General features: G+C 40.3%; 1 protein-coding gene across 2 annotated transcripts in view; it reads left to right on the top strand.

Annotated features, from left to right (window-relative positions):
• pacsin1b (protein kinase C and casein kinase substrate in neurons 1b) overlaps positions 1 to 24,816 on the top strand; it is a 205,747-nt gene that overhangs the window by 1,346 nt on the left and 179,585 nt on the right. Inside the window, exon 1 of one of the 2 annotated variants that reach the window (XM_039748687.1) lies at positions 18,117 to 18,193. The exons of the other annotated variant lie outside the window; for it this stretch is intronic. The gene's annotated coding sequence lies outside the window, so the exon portion shown is untranslated. Of the gene's footprint in view, positions 1 to 18,116; positions 18,194 to 24,816 lie in introns of those variants that run through there. 2 annotated transcript variants of the gene reach the window in all.

The following is a 24,816-nucleotide window of genomic DNA, read 5'->3' as shown; positions in this document are numbered from 1 at the left end:
TATTGGCCAGGTAATGTGTACTAGGAATTTGTCTTAATACTACTGGTGCAACATGCAAGTACAACACAAAATACAAAAGATAAGTATAAGAAGATAAAATATAAAATGGCCAAATATGATTCAGCATACAAGGACAATACATAAAGGTAAAGAGATAGTAGGATTAAAATGTCCAGGCAGACTAGTGCAGGTATACATAGATACTGAGTAGAAGCTCAGGCCTGTTTAGTAAGAATAACTGCATGAGGAAAAAAATAATGTTTAGGTGGTATGTTGTTTTAGCTTTCACTGCACAAAGACGTTTGCCGGAGAGAAGTCTTTGGAACAGGTGATGCCCTGGGTGAGTCGGATCAGCAATGATCCTTGCTGCCCTCTTCCTTACCCTGAACTCATGTAGGACTTCAATGCACAGTAAATTACAGCCCATGATCCTTTCACAGGCTCTGATGATGCACTGCAAATTGGCCTTTGCCTGAACAAAGGCAGCACCAAACCAAACAGTTATAGATGAGTGCAGAACGGACTCGATGATGGCTGTGTAGAATTGGACCAATATTATTTGAGGGAGGTTGAATTTCCTCAGCTGACCCAAAAAGAACATTCTCTGATGGGCATTCTTAATAATTTTATTGTCCCACTTAAGGTTTTGTGACGGCACAGTGCCCAGAAACTGAAATCATTTTGTCATCCCAACTTCTGAGTCTTTTATAAAAAATGATAGGTGAGCAGGTGACTGCTTCCTGAAATTTATGATCATCTCCTGAGTCTTTTCAATGTTAAGGTCCAAATTATTATGGCTGCACCACAATGTCAAATTTTCTGCTTCTTGTCTGTATATTGACTCATTGTTGTTTGTAATGAGACCTAGTATTGTTACTGTATGCAAATTTAAGAAGATTGACAGACGTGTCATCAGAGGTACAGTCATTTGTATTTAGTGAAAAGAGAAGTGGGGAAAGGACACATCCCTGTGGTGTACCAGTACTAACGTTTAATGGGTCAGACATGTATATGGCCAACCGCACATACTTTTTCCTATCTGTAAGAAAGTCTGCGATCCAATGATGGATTGAACTGGACAGGGTGAACTGACTGAGTTTCTTATCTAGGAACTCTGGGATGATTGTATTGAATGTAGAGCTAAAGTCCTCACCATATGCTCCTGGCTTATCGAGGTGATGGTGAAGAAAGCACAGACCTAAATTCACTGCATCTTCCACAGACCAGTTGGCTCTGTATGCAAACTGAAATGGGTCTTTTGTAGCATTCTTGAGGTCATTCAGAATAAGGCGTTCAAAGGTCTCCATTACTACAGAGGTTAAAGCTACTGGTCTGCAGTAATTTAGGCCTGTGACCTTTGATTTTTTTGCAACTGGAATGATGGTGGAGGTCTTGAAGCAGGCAGGAACTATGCACAGATCTAGAGATTGGTTGAAAATGTCTTCAAATACTGTTGACAACTGGTCTGCACAGTGTATGAGTGCGGAAGCGGGACATAAAGTCTGGGCCTGTAGCTTTTTAAATATTTTGCTTTTTGAATAAGCTGCAGACATCTTTTGCATTAATGACAGGATGGGGAAGCAGAGAAGAAGAGGATTGCAGAGTAGTAACAATGAGACCATCAGGTAGATTTATGTTCCATTGTCTTTCAAAGTGACCGTAAACTGATTTAACTGATTAGTCAGACTGGGATCAGCAGAACTGTTTGATGTTTGTTTCTTGTAGTTAGTGACCTGTCTAAGACTGATGCGCTGTCATTTGCAGACAGTTGTTCTTGCAGCTTATCTGAGCACTTTCTTTTCACACCTTTGATCCCTTTCTCCAAGATATACTTTGCTTATCCTGTATTCCTCATGATTGCCAGATCTGAAAGCATGCTCCTTGTCCTGGCGTAGTCATCTGAGCTCTGGAGTGAACCAAGGCTTATCATTGCTAAACTTCACAATTGTTTTTTGTTGGAATGCAAATATCTTCACAAAAAATAATATATGAAGTTAGAGAATCAGTGTATTCAAGTATGATGGAGGAGGCAGTTTAGAAGGCACTCCAGGCAAAGCAGTCCTGAAGCTTCTCTGTTGCCTTGCTGGTCCACTTTCGAACTGTTCTTTTTAATGACTTTACAGTTTTCAGCTTTTATTTGTAAGCAGGAATAAGGTGAATGATAGAATGGCTAGAATTACCAAGTGGGGCATGGGAGAAGACATGATAAGCATTATTAATAGCTGCATACCAGTGATCTAGAATATTTCCATCTCTGGTAGGGTATTTTATTTGCTGTTGATATTTAGGAAGGATCTGGTTAAAACTGAGATGAAATTATCCAAAATGATGATTTATGAGTCCAGTTTGTCTTTTTCAGTCCCAGTGATTACATCAGCGAGTTGCCGTTGCACTTCGTGAGCAATAGTAAATGTGAACACTGGCTGGAATTACCGAGGAAAACTCGTGTGTGTAAATAAAACAGCTTACAGTTTATATAATAAACAATTCTATGGCAGGAGAGTATGATTTAAAAAGAACCGTTACATTGTTACACCATCCTTGATTAATGTAGAAACACACTCCTCAGAGTTTGGTAACGCAGTCAGCTCGGTACAGAGCGAAGTCAGGTAAGTCCAGTGCAGAGTCATTCAGTTATGTTTCAGTAAAGCACGGAGCAGATAACAAAGAAAAGCCCATTTCAGTACGTATTAACGGCTGCAGTTTGTCGAGTTGGTTTGCCAGACATATTCCAGGCAGTGCTTGCCATAGTCCTTATTTCCTGAATTAAACCAGGATGCCAGCTCTTTTGCCTCTAGTCCTCTGCTGTCGGGCTGCCTTGTTTAGCTGCATGAGCACGTGTGATCAACAAAACTGTAAGACCCACGCATGTAGTTATAATATCTGGAGTCACAGCAGGGCACGGGCACTGTGAATGATACTCAGAAGCTCTTCCCATGTATATGTTATATGAGTATATCGAATTTAACTCACAAAGATGGACAAAGACAGGGAACCAAAGTACCGTGGCTACCATCGTAGGCTTCCATCTGGTTATCAGAGGATGTATGTGGAATGTGCGAGAAAACTGGAGTTCATGGATTAGATGCATTACAGAAAATCTCCAGATCCTTTATGCTGCAAGGTGAAACATACCTCATTTAGTGTCATTGTGCCAGCTTGCATGAAGAATTATTTGTCTCTTATAATTTATCTGTCCCCATTTACCCAGGTGTAAAACTTTTGTTTTCCAGTCAACCTTTACTTTACTGTGTTGTGGCTTTCATTGTGTTTTTAAAGCAACTTACTTCAAAATGCATTTTTCTGAGCCTGTTATCCAAAGGCACTTTGTACAAAGGAAGAACAGTAGGAAAACACTTAAAAGAACAACTTCTGCTTGTCTCTTGGGCTTCCTTAACTGTAGTATGGGAAGATGGGGAGTTTGACTTTATATTACCACGCCATATGCAATTAATTGTGATAAGTTTTTTCAAGGGGCATAACCAAGAATTAATTTTGTGATATGAGAAAGTGCATGAATCATACTTTCATTTATGATAAATCAATTGAAACTGTCATGAAATATATTTCAAAAACCAAAACTTGAAATCTGCCCCCTTGGCTGTGCCTGCATTCGTATTATTTTCATATATATCTTGTCTCTTTTCTCATTTCTCATCATCATTCTGCTCTAGCCCTAACCCTAAATTTTTAGCTTTAGCTTGTTTTTCTGTATATTCCTACAGTTATTAACCCATTAATTTTTGATTGAATCTTAAGATCGAGGTGGCCTAAGCATTGGGTGCAAGGCAAGAACTATTTATGAACTGCATGACTTTCATTTCTTTGCTATGCTAAAGCTTTCGTATTTTATCTTCATAACAGTATCAGACCTTCCATTTAGAATTTTAGAGCAAGTTGCAGAGAATGAAAAAAATACATCCATCCATTATCCAACCCACTTTATCCTAACTACAGGGTCACGGGTGTCTGCTGGAGCCAATCCCAGCCAACACAGGGTGCAAGGCAGGAAACAAACCCCGGGCAGGGCGCCAGCCCACACACACACACACCCAGCACACACTAGGGGCAATTTAGAATCACCAATGCACCTAACCTGCGTGTCTTTGGACTGTGGGAGGAATCCCATGCAGACACGGGGAGAACATGCAAACTCCATGCAGGGAGGACCCGGGAAGTGAACGCAGGTCTCCTAAGTGCGAGGCAGCAGCGCTACCCGCTGCGCCACCATGCCACCCGAAAAAAATACAGTACAACAATAATCTGCCTTTAATTCAGTGTGTTCATATGAAATATACTGATTTACTTCATGTGACAGAACTACATAATAAACAGAAGTACATAATAATCAAGAATAGTTGAATCAGATATTTGAAATATTAAAAGGTGCATTTCAGTTTCAATGTTTAAAGTCTAAATATTCTCAAATGTAACTGAAAAAAATCAAAAATAATATCTGTAATAATTGACCCTGAAATAGTCTAATTTGATACCCCACATGCTTATGTTTGAAATCTGTCATTTGTAACCTTCTGAGGGTGTCTGTTATAGCGTTAGAACCACCAGTAAAGAATCATGTCATATTTGTGGTCAACAACCTCAAAATCACTTGACACTCCATATGCCTATATTTCCGATCCACATTTTTTCACAGTTTACAGAAAAGGAGTAACTTGGACCCCTTATATCCCATTAGGGGCCAAACCCTTGGCGTCCGTTGATGTGGCATAAACAACTTGAGGTCCTTTTGATCATTTTTGATGAAGATAATTATATAAGGGTATAATTCAGTCAGTCAATCAGTCATTATCCAACCCGCTATATCCTAACTACAGGGTGACGGAGATCTGCTGGAGCCAATCCCAGCCAGCACAGGGCTCAGGGCAGGAACAAACCCTGGGCAGGGTGCCAGCCCACTGCAGGGCACACACACACTAGGGACAATTTAGGATCGCCAATGCACCTAACCTGCATGTCTTTGGACTGTGGGAGGAAACCCACGCAGACATGGGGAGGACATGCAAACTCCACGCAGGGAGGACACGGAAGCGAACTCAGGTCTCCTTACTGCGAGGCGGCAGTGCTACCACTGTGTCACCATGCTGCCCTTTACACATATGGAAACTATAATTTTTCTGCCTATTCTGCTTTGTCAGTGTGCATGGAGATCATGAGAGAAGCAGCCACACATTCTCAGTTGGATTAACGTCTGGGCTTTGACACAGATTCTCCAGGGGTCAGATTTATAAGACTTGTGAACCTCTTTTTGTGCGTATGCAGCTTTCCATCAGGATTCATAAAAGAAACCTTGACCAGAGAATGTGTGTATATTTATGGCAACTCTTACCCATCCATATGCAACGTTTCAGAGAAACTGGGAAATGACGAGGCCCTCAGTCAAGTAGGCAAATGCAACCAAACCAGCTAAATGACAACTTGCCCAAGCGGAGCCAATGTGACAAACCAATTTCGCCTCAAAAGTGATCATTATAATGTACAGACTGTATTTTAGTTCCATTTTAAGGGGGTCAATGCTATATATTTGCACTGAAGAACATATTTGTTGTCTTTGGGAGGAAACTGGAGCACCCAGAGGAAACCCAGGCAGACTCCACACTGGGAGGTGAACCCAGGTCTCCTTACTGCGAGGCAGCAGCGCTACCACTGTGCCACCATACCGCTCATAAGGGTATAATTTCCTGCACAAAATATTATCCGGAATTGCTTAAATATGAGGGTTTTGTGGCTCTAGAAAGGCAAAAACAGCTGAAAAAAAAGCTCAAAATCTTGCTTAGCTAGACATTAAGACAAATCAAATGGTATCGCATATGTGGGGGTTTCCTTATACTGGGGAGTCAGGAGTCATCAGACAATAAAAAAAAAAGTAAGTGATTTCAAAGCATTCATAAGTAATTCTTATGAGCACAGTAAAACTATATGTAAGCCTTTAGGGAAATAGTAGAATTTGATATTAAAGTTTATAGTGCAGCATAACAGTGGTGATTTCCTGTCTTTATTGTAATTAATGGGTATCTTTAGTCTCAATTGTGTAGTCTTTGTAAATAGAAAATGTCATGTGCACACAGATACATATGACCAGAAAGTTGGAAAATGTTACCAAACTGAGGGACATGTGCTGATTGAGTATTTTTAATGTCATGCATTGTTGTGTTCATTACTGTTAATGTTTTATATTTGTAAATCCATGTAAGCACTCTGAACATTTCTTCAGCTAAGACTGCTATATAAAACCAAAATCAATTGGATAGTTTGCTACTTCTATGTGGCTGAGCTAGCCTTTTTGGCCCTAAAATTAGTCCTTGGTGATTACAAAAGAGTGATGAATGTTGGAGCACATTTGGCAGAAAACGCATTGATGATGACAGCTTTATCAGAAGCAGTGTCTAAGGTGATGGCAGCGTGAAACTTGGAGGGAAACACATCAGCAGTAGAGAACATCTGTGTGTACTCCCGGACTGTGATATCCATGCGTAGGCTTGAGGTGCGCGATTACGTAGAATTAAATAGCTGCAAATTTTAATCTAGGGTATAAACAGGCAGTTTCTTCAAAATTGTCTGTTGACAAATTTACGGAGTATGATTCTGTAGTCGAGCTGTGGAGCACGTGCTTTTTCTTACACCTGCCAATGCAAGTTTGTTAGTGTAGTCATGCAATGAGTACAGGCCATGGATAGCTGGGCAGATCAGATGAAACATAGTATATGGTGTTCTAAAAAAATGTCAATTGTCTGGTTACGCCATTGAATAGGTCTGGGGGTTTATGTTTATTTCTGAAATGCATTCCCTTGGTATGACTTGGAAGTGCTACAACAACAACATTTATTTATATAGCACAAATATAATAATATTATACAAAAAAATGTAGTTCAAAGTGCTTTACTTATTAAAGAATAGAAGAATAAAATACACAGTAAGAAAATAAAATACGTCAACATTAATTAACATAGAATAAGAGTAAGGTCCGATGGCCAGCGTGGACAGAAAAAACAAAAAAAAAACACCAGACGGCTGGAGAAAAAAATAAAATCTGTACGGATTCCAGACCATGAGACCGCCCAGTCCCCTCTGGGCATTCTACCTAACATAAATGAAACAGTCCTCTTTGGATTTAGGGTTCTCATGGAAGGACTTGATGATGATGGTCACGTAGACTTCTGCCTTCTAATCCATCCATCATTGTTGGAGCATCATGAGCCACCACAAAGAAACCGGAAAAAGAAACAGAAGAGAGAGTAGTGGTCAGTACGGATTTTAGAGCCACCATGAATAGTTATTATGATGAATTGAACATACAGAGTATCAGGATTAAGTTAAAGTGAAGTTATGAAAAGGCCATGTTAAAGTAAAACGCTCATCCTTTTAGAAGGATAACCAATGGCAAGCAAGTCTCACGATTCTGAGCAACCACCATTGAATTAATTATAGCATTTCTTTGCAAGGTAGTAGAAGTGAATTTCAAAAAGCTGACAAAATATGTAATTACCCTGAGGCTTGATGGACAGGACAGTAAAGATGTTATAAGTTTCTAAAAACAGCTAATAGTGTATGGAAGATCTTAGAATGACACCTGGAATAGGTGATTTCCGCTTCATTCAATGAGGTGTGAGATGACTGAATATCTCTTGGAGTTGTGGTGCCCCGTCCCTCCTCTGGAATACCAGGCACTAGTAGATTCCATGCAAATGCATGTATACTGTTGTATTTAGATAGATAGATAGATAGATAGATAGATAGATAGATAGATAGATAGATAGATAGATAGATAGATAGATAGATAGATAGATAAATTATTAATCCCATGGGGAAATTCACATACTCCAGCAGCAACATACTGATAAAAACAATATTAAATTAAAGAGTAATAAAAATGCAGGTAAAACAGACAATAACTTTGTATAATGTTAACGTTTACCCCTCCGGGTGGAATTGAAGAGTCGCATTGTGTGGGGGAGGAACGATCTCCTCAGTCTGTCAGTGGAGCAGGACGGTGACAAAAGTCTGTCACTGAAGCTACTCCTCTGTCCGGAGATGATCCTGTTCAGTGGATGCAGTGGATTCTCCATGATTGACAGGAGCCTGCTTAGCGCCTGTTGCTATACCACGGATGTCAAACTGTCCAGCCTACGATAGAGCCTGCCTTCCTCACCAGTTTGTCCAGGTGTGAGGCATCCTTCTTCTTTATGCTGCCTCCCCAGCACAACACCGTGTAGAAGAGGGCGCTTGCCACAACCGTCTGATAGAACATCTGCAACATCTTATTCCAGATGTTGAAGGACGCCAACCTTCTAAGGAAGTATAGTCGGCTCTGTTCTCTCTTGCACAGAGCATCAGTATTGGCAGTCCAGTCCAATTTATCATCCAGCTGCACTCCCAGGTATTTATTTATATGTCTGCACTCTCTGCACACAGTCACCTCTGATGATCATGGGGTCCATGAGGGGCCTGGGTCTCCTAAAATCCACCACCAGCTCCTTGATTTTGCTGGTGTTCAGGTGTAGGTGGTTTTAGTCGCACCATTTAACAAAGTCCTTGATTAGGTTCCTATACTCATCCTCCTGCCCACTCCTGATGCAGCCTACGATAGCAGTGTCGTCAGCAAACTTTTGTATGTGGCAGGACTCTGAGTTGTATTGGAATTTCGATGTATATAGGCTGAACAGGACTGCAGAAAGTACAAGTCCCCTCAATGTCAGACCTGCAGTTCCCGAGACGCAGATACTGAGGTCTTGTAGCATGGTATTTGTAGCATGTGGCAGACCAAGCCATTACTGAGTGACTTAATATCATGTAGTCTTACCAACAAATCCAGGCAGAAGGTATCTCAGTCAAGTTTTTGGCCATGATAATGTCACAATCTATTACTAATCACAATAAGATAGGCCAGTAACAATATGTCACCCACTGGTCATATTTACTGAGTGAATCTGTGACTGTCTAGCTGAGCCAGAAGGTCCCCAATGGGCTGCTTTGCTCAATGTTACTAAGCTACAGGATGCATACATTATCACTTTTTTAACAACACCATTAAGACTGCATCTGTGCTTTTATATCCTAATAAAAGGATCCACATTGTTCCTTGTAATACAATGCTGTTTATGCCTTATTAAAGCTGCAGCAGTTACCACTGTGGCACAAAAAGTCCTGGCCTGATCACAGTTGGTTTGCATTTTGTATGTTTGTTGCATGTTCTTCATGTCTGTGTTTTTCTCCAGTTATGCTGGCTAACTGATGTGCCTGATAGGTAGTTTGAATTCTTTAAATTGCTCCTTTGTTAGTGTGTACTGGAGTGGGTGAATGCCTGTCCACATCTGGTCCTTACCTTGCACCCAATGCTATGAGAACAGACTTCAACCCCTCACACCCTTCTAGGGGATTAAGAGGGTTTGAAAATGGATGAATGGACAGAATGTTGGCTATGAAAAATGGATGATTAATGTTTTAAGGGAATTTCTACTTAGTTAGTTAGTGTTTTCAGCCCTGAAAGGTATCTTTTTTCCAACAGTTCTTTGCAAATTGCCTTTTTGTATACAGATAAGAGGAGTAGAGAAACATCTACTCATATGGAGTTTTGCCTTTCTTTCCTATTGTATGTGTTTTTTCCATTTATGTCTATTAATTATTGTGTCCTATATAAATATACTTTATAATCATACCCTCTATGATACAAAGACCCTTGAAACCTATCTAAGCTTTGACTCTGAAGAAGTATTATGAGCTACACTTTGAATCAGGGTAGCAGAGAATATGTTTTTAATGTTAGGGAACTTAACAAACAAAATAAGTAAATCAAATAAAAATTTGAAGAGACACAATAGTGAGTTGCCATACAATGGAGTAACATCCTTTTCAGGTTTGGTTTACAATGTGTGTCCAGTGCTTCTGAGATAGGCATTGGTTCTCTACAACAATGAACTGGAAATGCAGATTAAAACATAGATAGATAGGTAAATGGATAATAGTGAGATCTAATTGGAGCAGTCTGGCTAGATTAGAACCAAGTCATGTCAGAGAACTTGCTTACTGTGAAAAAATGGCATGGCTTATTGAGAGATTCTATGGCTCCTATCACTCTCTCAGGGATGCCTATGGAAAAAGTCAGGCAGTCAGGGACACTGACTGCAATTAGAATCATTGAGGTGGAATTTACGTAATACTAGGGATGTTTAGCATACAATATTCTTAGAGCAAAACGCCATGGCGGGTCAGATGTTAGTGTTCCTGCTTCACAGCTCTAGACCTTGGTCTGGTCAATGTCTTTGTGGAGTTTTCATGTTCTCTCCTGTACCTTTGAGAGTTTTACTTGAAGTAGTTTAGTTTCCTCTCGAAAGTTTAGTTTGCTAGATTGCATGTGGAAATTGGCCCAGTATTAGTGAGTGTGCCCTGCTTTTTGCCTTGACCACAGTGCTGCTGGGATAGGTTTTGGCTCCCCTCAGCTCTGAAATGGTTAATTGGGTTTTAAAAAATGAGTGAATAGATGAATTCAGGAAGCCAAAAAGAGGCAAAGTAATAGTTTGTCACCTTATCTCCACCACCCTTATATGACCCACACCATTCCTTCCACGTTAACAGTTGTAGCAGTAGGGGGCGCTAGTGCTCCCTTGAACCCTCAGGTACCACGCCAAACACCAGGTAAAAGTGCAATAATAATTATTTTTATTATAATAATGTGCACTAAGCAGCCTCCACTCCACACTACTCATAAATAACCAATAACAAATACAATAACCAATCCTCCAACTCCCAGACGTGTTGCCCTCCTACCACCCAGCTCAGCTCGCCGTCTGGGAGCTCCCACAGTCCTTTTACATTCCCTGACCCGGAAGTGTTCCCAATCCCCAGTCCATGTGATCCTGTATCACTTCTGGGTCAGGTAAAAAGTTCTTTTCTTCACCCTGGAAGCCCGTCGCTCTTCCTTTGACGAACTTCCGGGTTATAGGGCAAATAACACTCCCCAAGCCTCCCTACAGCGGCTCCTGGTGGCCCCCATGGTATCCAGCAGTGCTGTCCATAAAAACTACAATGTCCATGAGGTTCCGCTGGAATTCGGAGACCTTCCATGCCTCTGTGAAGGCTCCCTCTGGCGGCCTGGGGGTATTGGCCGGGATACAAAGCCGGCCATGGACCACACAGTGTTTTATGTGAGGTGGAATTATCTATCATCTAAGGACATGTCACACCTTGATTAAGATGTTTAAAATAAGAAGTGCTGCACTCAGACCATGAAGGGTGTCAAGTTTGACAATGAGAATCTCTACCAAATGCTAACTACTGTATGTTTTAATGGAGCATCTAGTATGTTACTACTAAACTTCCTGTTTATCATGCCCCTAGTCTGTATCTGGGGTGCCACGCTGAACTAGCAGAGGACGAACTTGAGCAAATTTTTGTTGCATTGCCAATGGGAAATGTCTTTAGCCGTATAAAAGGAGAGCTGTGACTCATTTTATGAAGCAATTGCCTCTCTTGGATGATAAAGCAAAGTGCCGAGGGAAAAATGTGTGAGTCTAAAAGTTGAAGTGTTCCACTTCAGTACTTTCACACATGTAAACTCCCAGATATACAGCAACCTGCAGGGACTTCCATTACCCACATAGTGCCAAAAATATGTAGTACCGAAAGTGGCATTTTTTTGTCCAAAGTAACCCTTGTGGTTAAAAAATATCAAAGACAACTCAAAGCATATCAATTTCTTAACAGGAATACACAACGACACACAAATAGTGTTTCAAATACATCCAATAATCATTTAAATTATAAAAAAAGTAATTTTAGTCTCTTCTGTGTTAAAGAAAGGATGTTCAAAAGGAGGATACACTGTATCAAATAAATGGAAAAACACAAATTAAACCCCTACTTTCATCCTTTCAGTGCCCCTGATTCGCAGGTGGAATGGCCTACCCACTTTCCAAATACACTACACTACTTTCCTCACATTCTTTCTCTGGCAATGCTGCCACCTTGCCAGTTGAGCCTTTGTCCCAAATCAGTTCTCAACTTTAGATTCAGTAGGTGCCTGGCAAGGTAAAGTTTTTGTCAAACTTTATTTCCAGGATGCATCCCATCCATCCATCCATTGTCCAACCCGCTATATCCAAATTACAGGGTCACAGGGGTCTGCTGCAGCCAATCCCAGCCAACACAGGGTGCAAGGCAGGAAACAAACCCTGGGCAGGGCACCAGCGCACCGCAGAGGATGCATTCCATAATTATTTTCTGTCTCAAGAAAACCTATACAAAATTCTGGGGCACTCGGTCTTTCTAAATTTTTCACTGATGGCACAAGTTGTTTTTTCATTCCTGCCTTCAGATGACAAAGGTATGCCTGCCCTCCATGACACCTCTATGTGGAAACCCTTAAATTTCTGCTGTTGGCTTAGAGGGACTCATCAGGCCTAGTGACAGTTCCCCATTCCCAGTTTTTCATTCCAGTGCCGTTAGGATGTACAGTCTTGGGCCTCTTATTTCTCTAAATAAAGAATTAACACCCACTTGTAAACTCATATGCACACAGAGGTACTTGGTTCCTACTGTAAAGGCCTGTTTACTACATTGTGTCAGAATAATGCAAATTCTGCTCCTGCATCATCTTGCCAGCTAGGCAGCCATTTAGTATATACTGTATATTTGAGTGTGAAATAGTGTGTCACATTGTTACCCACCTATGAAGTACTATACAACAATCTCTTTCTCACTTCTTGTTTCTGTCTTTCTGTCTGCCTTCCCCCAGTGCCCACCATAGGTACACACTTTAGCATAGAGAGTACCTCTACTTTTACCAGTGTGATACTCCCTCTCTCTCATTCTCTATCCATGAGGTCTTGTGTAGCACTTCATTTAGCCCTACTGATGTCCATGTTCCATCCATTTTTAGCACATGCTCTTTCTGTTATATGATAGTTGAAAATGACAGTCTGCAGTAACTCTGGACAGTCCAACACATTACACACTCATGTGTACATACACACTTCCATAGAGCCCACAGTTAACCCGATATGTGGTCCCTAGGGGGTGCTGTACCTCCCCAAACTCCCGACACAAGTTGTCCAAGGAACAAAGGGTTTTTATTGTGTGAAACTCTTTCACAATGAAATGTTTCCCACACCACACACTTTACTTCAAATGTCAACAATACTGTCGTCTCTGCACCGCTCCTCCAGAAGGCTTTGTCTTCCTCCTCCCAACTCTAGCTCCCTGTGTTAAGGCAGGCAGCTCCTTTTATTTAAAACTCGGGAGTACTTACGGTGTCATGAGACCATAGCTTAGGAGTACTTCCGGGTGATGCTGAAACTACAGAAGAACTACAGTTCCCAACATGTCCTATGGGCATCCACAAAAGTACCTCAACCCAGAGAGACTGCCACCCAGCAAGCTAGGGGAGACAATGCCCTGACCAAATTGTCTTCTCTTGTCCTTCCAGGGTACTGGCATCCAAGCTGGGTAACGATCCCAGTACAGCTCCAGCTGGAATGCCAGTCCTTGCATGGCATCTCTCACACTGTATATATGTCTCAGAAGGCTTTCATTTTTTGCTAAACTAAAATTTGATATACTGCATGCCAACTTCTATATAATTAATGTGCAAAATACACCGTGGTAATCAGGGGTCCTGTGAGTGCTCCATTGTTGAATGAATATGGAATCGTCCCCTGGTACAATGTTATATCTAATAAATCAGCTATAGAGAATGCTAACATTTAGGATATACAAATATTAAGCAGACAAATCACATCATACACACACACACATATATATATATATATATATATATATATATATATATATATATATATATATACATATATGATATTTACTAATTAAAACACATATATACAATCTACTAACACAGGCTGTGCCACCTTTTGTACTTGTACTTGTGACCTGCATCATGCACAACTGCCTCTTTTCATGACACATACGCAGTTAAGATGTTGTGTGTGCAACACTAAAATGGCTATTTCATCATGCGGATTAAGGTAATTGCATGACTGAACCAATGTGCCACCGTGCCGTAGACCAGCACTGTAGTTCTAGTTAGTCAAGAGCATCAAAGGCAGGAGCAGGTCATTTGGAGGGTAAAACAGTATTCTCCTGCAATGTGGATACTGTCTGCATCACGGCATCAGCAATTTTACCCAGTTTCGGCTCTCCACCGTCACAGGCAGTGATTCCTGTTTTTCATTTCCTATGAAAGTCTCTACTGGACAGGTTGCTGCCACTCAGCCCTCTAATCTCTCACCTTGCCCAGTCTGTGACGTGCCTTCTGCTGGCTGCTTAAATACTTGCAAACCCTCTAATGTGTGATTTTTAACACTGACACATTTGTAAAATATGTTTTCCCTCCCCTAAGGACCACTTGTATTTCAAACCTTGATTATAATATTTCTGTGTCTGAGATAATTTTTCTGCCTTTTTCTATTTGGTGTTTTATAGTTTTAGCAACATTTCTCATCCATCATTTCATCTGGTTTTCCAACCCCCACAGGGTCACAGGAAACCTGAGTCTATTCTGGCAGCACTGGATGCAAGAAAACAACCAACCTTGGCCTTCACACCAGTGCCCCTTAGGTACACTAACCCACTGCCACACTCACTCATACTAAACCTGTTTCAAATCACTCATTAGACTAATATGCTTGTCTTTGGGTCGTGAATACTTTGGACATACTCGTATGTTTACCTGAGTCTTGAAGCTTGATGGCTTCATTGTTTCTTTTGTAACTGCTTCAGACGCTGAAGCTGGTGATCCTCTTTCCACTATCTGCTCTAAGTAGATTTCAGAATGCAGCTTGACACGGTCCATCTGCTCATCCAGCCGCTTCTCGCAACTGCTGTATTTCCACGGGGATGGTAAAGGAGTAGTAGTTTTGGAAACTGAATTCTCAGCTTCATCTGATTGGCATCCCCCTCTGCCATATCATTTTGCTAAAGGCATGTTTTGCTTGTCAATGTCTGTTGACAACACTGTCCACATTGAGATATTAGCCCCTAGCTTATATTTGTTCTTTACAGAGTAAGGTGAGCATTTTACCTTACTTTATGGTCCCAATGGCATGATTTCAGCTCTTTGGCTTTTTTGGCATTATGGATGCTATGAGCTTGGCTGTTTTTCAGGTATTCTGTGAAAATACACAGCACATAGATTGTAGTAATGTCTTAAACACAAATCAAAGATCAGCTTTCATCTGGAGGTGGACCATTAGTCTTGGGCTTAGGACAGTGATCAGGGCAAAACTACACACAGGAAAGAATGACAAAAAGAAATTAGATGGATGACATTGTTTATAAAATGTGCTCACTGGCCTCTTGATACTGTGATCTCCATTGAGCTCAGAGTCCAGTTCTCTTAAATGTTCAGGATTATGGCACTTGAGTTCCTTACCTTGAGTAGAGATAGGTGACACGGTTGGTTGTCTTGCTGTCCATATTTCCCTGTGAGAGAGAGAGAGAGAGTGTCAATGTCGGTCAGGCCTAATGAGTATCTCTAATCAGAGAATATGTGCATTTGGTCAATTATCAGATTACAGATAGCTCTCTGTCTTTTGGCCATTAAGGCCTGTTGGATGTTGACTCTTAGTCTTTTCAACATTTTAGAGCCACTGTTAACTGTACTCAATTAGATATGTGAATGGTATGGCGGCACAGCTGTTACAACTGCTACCTCACAGCTCCAGGGATACAGGTGTAATTCCCAGCCCAGTGACTTGCTGTATTGAGTGTGCATGACTTCCTTGTGTTTACGTAGGTTTTCTTCTGGGTTTTCTTCCTCCCATACTCCAAAGCCATTCATTTAAACTAACTGGTAACTCTGTTCTCTCACCACTCCAGGGACCTGGGTTCAGTTCTAAACATAGGCACTTTCTGTGTAGACTTTGCATTCTTTCCTCTTGCTCACCGGAGATTTCTCTGGGTGCATCAAACTCCTCCCACATCCTAAAGACATGGCAGGTAATTGTTAACTCTGTTGTTTCAGAGCTCCAGGGATCAAGGTTCACTAATCACTTTGTATGCAGAGTTTGTACATCATTTCTGTGTCTACGTGGGAACTTCAGTTTCCTCCCACACCTTCTGTCAATGTTGAAAATAAAGGGGTACAATTTAGAAATTATATTTCTGATGCCCTGCTATCTCAATAAACATCAGACAGCGTGTTTAGCATAACATTTGCAAATGTAGACATACTGTACTGTACATAAGCAGAATGGTGTGATTTATTATAAGGAATTAAATGTAGTAATGTAGTGTCTCAGCCATGACCTTTGACATTTGCACTGGGAGACAAGCACTTGTTGTCTCAGAATGCACCATTACTGTATAAGTAAAATTAAAATTCCATCTGCCATCCTAGGCATTTATTATTAAGTTTTGTTTGTCAGTAGTGGAATATTCCATTTTTTTATGTCTTTGAATTGATGACACATGATAAAATAAAAAAAAAACACAATGGAAAGCATTTGATTAATAGATCTGTTTTTTTCCTTGTTGTCCACCACTTACAAATGACATTGAGTGCTTGTGACACCTTGTGCCAGCAGCCAATGGGCACTGTCCTCTCTCAGGACATCTGCTACCCATGAACCAAGATGGACAAGGACGAATAAGGAGACAGACATAATTTTCATTTTAAGCAGACGATTATTAAACAGCAAAGAATTAAAAATGTCACATTGCAATAAACAGAATTAAATATATCATCTTTAAGTCATTTCGTTTTTGAGTACTCCAAAAATCCAAAATAAAATCCAATAGAAATCCTTCCTGTGGTATTCCTTTTTCCCCTTGTCAGGACATTATAATCCTGCTGCATTTTGATCCGTCAACTCGGTTGATGACCTGCAGATCTAAACTGCAAAATCAACAACAACAACAACAACATATATTTCTATAGCACATTTTCATACAAATAATGTAGCTCAAAGTGCTTTACATGATGAAGAAAGAGAAAAAAAAAGACAAAGTAAGAATTAAAAAGAGAACACTAATTAACATAGAATGAAAGTAAGGTCCGATGGCCAGGGAGGACAGAAAAAACAAAAAAAAACTCCAGATGGCTGGAGAAAAAATAAAATCTGCAGGGGTTCCAGGCCACGAGACCACCCAGCCCCGGTCTAGGCATTCCAACTAACATAAATGACCTCAATCAGTCCTCATTGTATTCAGGGTTCTCATGGAAGGACTTGATGATGATGGTCATGTGGACTTCTGGCCTTTAATCCATCAATGTAGGGACATTATGGTGCTTTGATTAGGTGGTGGTGGTGCAGATCGCCACCACAGAAAACGGGAAAAAGAACAGAAGAGAGAGTAGGAGTTAGTACGGATTTTGGAACCACCATGAATAGTAATGATAATTAATTGAATATATTGAATATATCAGTCAGTTTCCTGCAGACTCAACCTGCCACTTTGGCTTTTTGTCCTCTATACAGATGCCGATACTTTCTTGATCCTCCTGTCTGCTTATTGCTCCTTTGGCCTCGCTCCATTTTGCTCTGCTCACTGAAAGTCAGCAGACTCAGATACAGCCACTTGCTGGAACCTGTGCGCCAGCCATCAGTCCTACTCCCTTCTGTACCTCAACAGAGCCGATGCTGACCGTCCTGCCCTTTTGACATACAAATAACTCTCAACAAACTGATCTGATGAGCAATCTCTCTTTCGTTTTTTCGTTCTCTCTCATTCCTTTCTTCAAGCACTTACTCACTCTTCCTTTTATATTTTGCCAACCCCAGCTGACGCTTGTTAATGACATCACTTCCCTCCCAATTAACCCAGCACAGGTGGTTGCATGCATTCACGTTAAGCCACAGAGAAAGTGCAGCAAAAACCCACTAAAATCAATAATAAATGATTAAATGATTAAAACACCCCCAGCCTCAACTTATCACAGCGCTTTTGTAATTGAACAATTGGGAAAAAGTAAAGAGATATTGAGTGGAATGGCCTGGTGTTTGGTGAGTTTGGGTGTTGATATTATAAACATGGTTGATGTGAAGGGAATTGAAAGACATCTTTAATGCCACATGTCTTCACATTTTGCAGTGTTCCTAATCCAATTCAAGGTCATAGTGGTCTGAACCTATCCCGGCAGCATCAGACACAAGGTTGGAACCCTGGATGAGGTGATCATTCATCGCAAGACACACTCATGCATGCAGTTATCCATTCACACAGGGTGAGTTTAGAATTGCCTCTTGAATTAATGTGCATTTCTTTGGTCTTGAGAGTGGATTTAAAGAGCTTGTTTTTCTTTACGGCTGGTCTTCTTTAGTTACTAATTTGAACCCTTTCGTCTACATACACTTTAGTTTGTATAGCACCTTTACACCATGCTCGGGGTGGAGCACTGGCTCTTGAAGTGACTATCTGAGCGACACACAGCAAGCCAGTGGTTGGACAAAGCTGGCAGCATTATGGCTTGCGGAATGATAGGTCACACACTGCCCAGAACTGATAAGTAACCAAAGTTGTTGTGCATCTCAGCAAATAGGAAGAAAGCAGGAATGTGTGCCATCCATTAGGTGCCTTATTAACTTAGGTGACATGGAGGATTTGATTGATGTGTCATAATTTGATGGCCTACTTTAAACTCAGCTCTTCATGTATCCAGCTCATGTATTCAGCTCTTTTTGTATCCAAGCTTACAGCATACAAACTATTACATCACATTTGATGGCTAAAGATTTTTAAACCTTGTAGCCTAAATATATATCTGTAATGGTTTCGTACCACTTTTAATTTTCTAAGGAGTAGCAGACAGTATTTTAATTAAAACTGAATAATGGAAGTAAGTTAGAGTGGAAATAAAATAAAAAGTGGTATGCTGTGATCTCTTCATTTTAATGGAGAGAGCTCAAAGAGGCTCATAGGGCCCTGTGCCACACCCTTGTGCTGGACATACCTTGGAATTTATTAGAGGCCACTCGGAGCAGAAGTACCAGGCTAGGTCACAGGTTAGTACTGTTCTCTCACACCTCCTTTATTTATTCTGATATCCCAAAGTGACCTTTGTTAATTTGATAGGTGACTTAGCTCTGATCCTGCATGTGTGAGTGTGGATGTAAATTAGAATCAGTGGGTTTAAAAATGGACAGAAGGAATTATATTAGGGTGGGTAGCCAGAGTGTCTCCTCTTTTGTTCTGCTGACTGCTGTTTCACATTAAGATAGACCTAAGGGGGCTGACATTGGCAGCTGACACATTCTGATTTCTAGGTCATAACTGCATTAGAGTGACAAAGAATGCCAGGATTGGTGTGGTGCGGGGACTTGTTTGGATTTGAAATCGCAAACTTTAGCCTTATAGTCTCGCCAGGGCAATCTGTCGAGTAAGTAACGATGTGGTTTCCCCAGGCTAGTGTCGCTGATAATAACAGACAATAATTCTTGGATTGGGGTGGTCACGTGGATTTATGCCAAGATGACTGAGGACATCGTAATGTTCCAAATGTACGTGTTTGTGTGCTTTGTTGGTATTTCACTGTGAGAATCGCAGCTTTTGACTTCATCTCTTGGCCAGCCGCCATCCCTGTTATCATTGAAGTTCTGTCAAGCTGCTTCGAAATCCTTTCAGAAGCCAAACAATGGGAAGAATAAAAGATTTCCTTCAAATTAGCATTAAACTGATCAGACAGTATAAATCATATTAAATAAACACGATACAGGACACCAGTTAGAGAGAGAGGGAGAGTGGGAAGCACCAGCAGTCTTGGGAATTCCTGAAAACGTTTCTGTTCACGACTTAAGTTCTAAAACCTTGAGTGCTTGGTCATGTTAATGTTAGTTCAGTACATACTGCTTTATTTTAATGACAGTGCTGCCCCAGTACACGTGAATCATGGTTTGATTCTCTACTTTGTGGTGTTTGTATGTTTTCCCCATGTCCATGTGGTTCTCCTTCAGGTATCATGCTTTACAGCAAACAGAATTTTTTAATTTGCAAGGACTAATTCCCACTTATCTGTAATGAAGTGTGTAGATATTGAAAACATAGACAGACTAGTGTCCCATAGGAAAAGCAGAACAGCTGCAGACATTATTGAAAGGTGGATCCTTAATTGTGAGACTGAATGCCAGAGGCTGAGGAGGCATAAATAAAGGTCAGCAGCTGGTTGGTTACAAACTAGTATAAAGGAATAGATGAACACTCAAATCAAAAATACGAGCAAAGGTCAAAAGCCTAACTGGGAAAACCAGAAGGTAAAAAGATACTTGAAAATAAGTAAATAAATAACATGATTTAATGTGTAAGGCCAAGATCCTGTTTAAACCCACTAGTAAATGAAAGAAGAAGGGAAAAAAACGTATCTAGTGGGTGTGTGGTAATGGGTGCGGCCATGGCAGATGCACGTTATTTTAATTTAATCATGTAATTGAACCGGTAATGAACATGGCCGAGTGAACTCTAAACCCAACAAGTGATTGTCTTGGGTTTGAAGTGACATTTTTTGCTCTGTTAGTGTACCAGATTGTCATCCCCTAACTGCTGCCTACATTTTGGGAGCATGATAGTGGTTATGCTTTGACTTGTTTGAATTTCTACCCTAACCCTAACCTAACCCTCATAAATAATTGAATAACATCTTTATTTTGCAGAAAGGCAATGCTAACTTGTGTTAGGTTTCCAATTTGAAGGTTGGTTTCACGTCCAACTTTCATGGTCTGATTTTGCAGCCATGTTCTGTCCCTTAAATGTTCTCACAGAAAACAGTTATGAGAATTCAGTATCAGGGACAGCGATGGCCATGTTGTTCTCAGCAGCAGCTGACATCAGTTTAACTGGACACTAGTCATTTTATTATCTACAGTACCAATCAAAACTATTCTCTCCCTTGGAAATGTTTTCATATTTTATTGTTATAAGTCAATGATTCACAGTGGATTTAAATTGGCAAAAGAAAAAGACTCATTAATGTAAAAGTCAAGACAGATATGCAAAGTGGTCTAAATTAATTACAAATACAGTGGTGTGAAAAACTATTTGCCCCCTTCCTGATTTCTTATTCTTTTGCATGTTTGTCACACAAAATGTTTCTGATCATCAAACACATTTAACCATTAGTCAAATATAACACAAGTAAACACAAAATGCAGTTTTTAAATGATGGTTTTTATTATTTAGGGAAAAAAAAAATCCAAACCTACATGGCCCTGTGTGAAAAAGTAATTGCCCCCTTGTTAAAAAATAACCTAACTGTGCTGTATCACACCTGAGTTCAACTTCCGTAGCCACCCCTAGGCCTGATTACTGCCACACCTGTTTCAATCAAGAAATCACTTAAATAGGAGCTGCCCAACACAGAGAAGTAGACCAAAAGCACCTCAAAAGCTAGATATCATGCCATGATCCAAAGAAATTCAGGAACAAATGAGAACAGAAGTAATTGAGATCTATCAGTCTGGTAAAGGTTATAAAGCCATTTCTAAAGCTTTGGGACTCCAGCAAACCACAGTGAGAGCCATTATCCACAAATGGCAAAACATGGAACAGTGGTGAACCTTCCCAGGAGTGGCGGCCGACCAAAATTACCCTAAGAGCGCAGAGAAGACTCATCCGAGAGGTCACAAAAGACCCCAGGACAACGTCTAAAGAACTGCAGGCCTCACTTGCCTCAATTAAGGTCAGTGTTCACGACTCCACCATAAGAAAGAGACTGGGCAAAACGGCCTGCATGGCAGATTTCCAAGACGCAAACCACTGTTAAGCAAAAAGAACATTAGGGCTTGTCTCAATTTTGCTAAGAAACATCTCAATGATTGCCAAGACTTTTGGGAAAATACCTTGTGGACTGATGAGACAAAAGTTGAACATTTTGGAAGGCAAATGTCCCGTTACATCTGGCATAAAAGGAACACAGCATTTCAGAAAAAGAACATCATACCAACAGTAAAATATGATGGTGGTAGTGTGATGGTCTGGGGTTGTTTTGCTGCTTCAGGACCTGGAAGGCTTGCTGTGATAGATGGGACCATGAATTCTACTGTCTACCAAAAAATCCTGAAGGAGAATGTCCGCCATCTGTTCGTCAACTCAAGCTGAAGCGATCTTGGGTGCTGCAACAGGACAATGACCCAAAACACACCAGCAAATCCACCTTTGAATGGCTGAAGAAAAACAAAATGAAGACTTTGGAGTGGCCTAGTCAAAGTCCTGATCTGAATCCAATTGAGATGCTATGGCATGACCTTAAAAAGGTGGTTCATGCTAGAAAACCCTCAAATAAAGCTGAATTACAACAATTCTGCAAAGATGAGTGGCCAAAATTCCTCCAGAGCGCTGTAAAAGACTCATTGCAAGTTATTGCAAACGCTTGATTGCAGTTATTGCTGCTAAGGGTGGCCCAACCAGTTATTAGGTTCAGGGAGCAATTACTTTTTCACACAGGGCCATGTAGGTTTGGATTTTTTTTTCTCCCTAAATAATAAAAACCATCATTTAAAACTGCATTTTGTGTTTACTTGTGTTATATTTGACTAATGGATAAATGTGTTTGATGATCAGAAACATTTTGTGTGACAAACATGCAAAAGAATAAGAAATCAGGAAGGGGGCAAATAGTTTTTCACACCACTGTATAAAATGCAAAGTAACTGATCGCATAAGTATTTACCATTTTGATGTGACATATAAATCATTACTGGTGCAGCCAGCTAGTTTTAGAAGTCCCATCATTAGTTAAGTGGAGATCATCTCTCTGTGGGTAAGGGGTTTCAATTGCTTGATGTCTAAATGCAGCTTATCTGGAAGGTTCAACTTGTGGTGACTCAGTATCATGGCCTTACTAACACACCAAAGACAAAAGAACACTCTAAACTACACTGTGAAAAGGTGATTAAAAATCCCAAGTTAGAGGATGGATGCAAGAAAATACTGAAGTCACTGAATATCTTTTGGAGTCCAGTTATATCAGTCATTAAGAAAGGGAAAGAGTATAACAGAGCTGTAAATCTGCTCAAGCATGCCATCCACAATAACTCAGTGGTTATGCAAGAAGAAGTCTAGTGTGGGCGGCCATCAAGAGACCTATGATAACTGTGAAGAAGTTACAAGCTGGAGAGACTATTGCAGATGACAAACAGTGTCCGGGTGCCACTGGGCGAGTGGCAAAGATAAAGCTACTGTTAAAAAAAAGTGCTCATGACATCTCAGCTGGAATTTGAAGGTACATGGGAAACTCTGATGTCAGTTGGAAGAAGGTTCTATGGTCTGCTGAGACCAAAATTGAGCATTTTGACAATTAAACTAAATACCATGTTTTACATAAGGCAAACACTAGATATTATCAAAAACACGGAGCATGGTGATAGCTGCATCGTATTGTTGGGATGCTTCTCCATATCAGGCTGTGGAAGACTTATGAGTGTAAAGGATGAAAGGAATGTAGCAAAATACAGTATAGGGAAATTCTGAAGAAAAAGCTGATGTAGACTGCAAAGGTTCTCCTCCTTGGAAAAGAATAGTTTTCTAGCAAGACAACAATCACAAGCATAAAGCTAAAGCTACACAGGAATGGCTTAAAAACAATAATGTAAATGTCCAGGAGTGGTCAAGTCCAGATTTCAGTCCAAGTGAGAGTTTGTGGCTAGACTTGAAACAGGGTGTTCACTCACGACCACCACACAATCCTTACAGCACTTGAGCAGTTTTGTAAAGAAGAGTGAATGGCAGTGTCTAGATATGCAAAGCTGATAGAGACCTGTGTACACAGATTGAAGGCTGTCATGGCTGCCAAAGGGCCGTCTAGTAAATGCTGACTTGAAGGGGGTGAGCACTTATGTGATCAGTTATTTTGTGTTTTATTTATAATGTTACTCTTTTGTAAGTCTGCTAAGCAAATAAATGTAAATGAAATTAATTTTGATGACTTCTGCTATCTGCTTTCACTTTGACATTAAGGATTAATTTCTTTCTGATGAATGCAGATGAAGCTAAATTATATCCACTGTGATAAAATGTGAAGACATCAAAGGGGTGAGTACTTTTTATAGGCACATAATGACATTATCCTGGTCAAAAACTTAGCAGCACTGAGTGTTATGTAGGCAGTGACACTCGATGGATGCCCACTCAAAATTGATCAGGTTAAAGTCCCCTTAAACATGTCAAGGATCTAACACCATCAAACAGAAGAATCACCAAGAGCAAGTCATTTTAAATTTGTTAAGCATGCTAAACAACTTTATTCAAGTTTCACATAGTTAACTGCATGTTATAATGTCACATGTTTCAACGAATAGCTTACATTTCATTAATGTATCCATCTTCTCTACCCATTTCATCCAGATTTAGGAGTGTGGAGAGCAGACATAAGTTAATAACCAGCCTTAGATGAGATGCCATTCCATCGCAGGGTGGACACACCAGTACTCAGTCACACCATAGCAAATTTTAATTGTGATTTCACTTAATATATGTTATTGGAATGTGAGAGAAAATCAGATTATCAAGAAAAAAATGAAAAAGTCACCGGATGAGTATATAAATTCTACACAGCCAATGACTGGGTTAGGCTTTACATCTAGTCTTCTAAAGGTGTGAGACAGCAGCACTAAACACTGTGCTATCATGCCACTCACCCTATAATTCAATAACACATTTTTTGTTATGAATATGATTATTGATATATTTACATAGAATTATTAGCAATGTTTTGATTTGGACATGAAGACACTAAATGACAACTAGTTAGACATTCCAAGAAATTTAGACTGACAAAAGGGTTGGGTTTACATTATCTGGCAGACATGTAGGAATAAATCATGACAATGTCATTTTCTGGTTAGCATAGATGCGCAAGAC

The sequence above is a fragment of the Polypterus senegalus genome, chromosome 3, assembly GCF_016835505.1.
Source record: "Polypterus senegalus isolate Bchr_013 chromosome 3, ASM1683550v1, whole genome shotgun sequence".
Classification (NCBI taxonomy): domain Eukaryota; kingdom Metazoa; phylum Chordata; class Cladistia; order Polypteriformes; family Polypteridae; genus Polypterus; species Polypterus senegalus.
The sequence above is the reverse complement of the archived record's forward strand: the minus strand, read 5'-3'. Positions and strand labels throughout refer to the sequence as shown.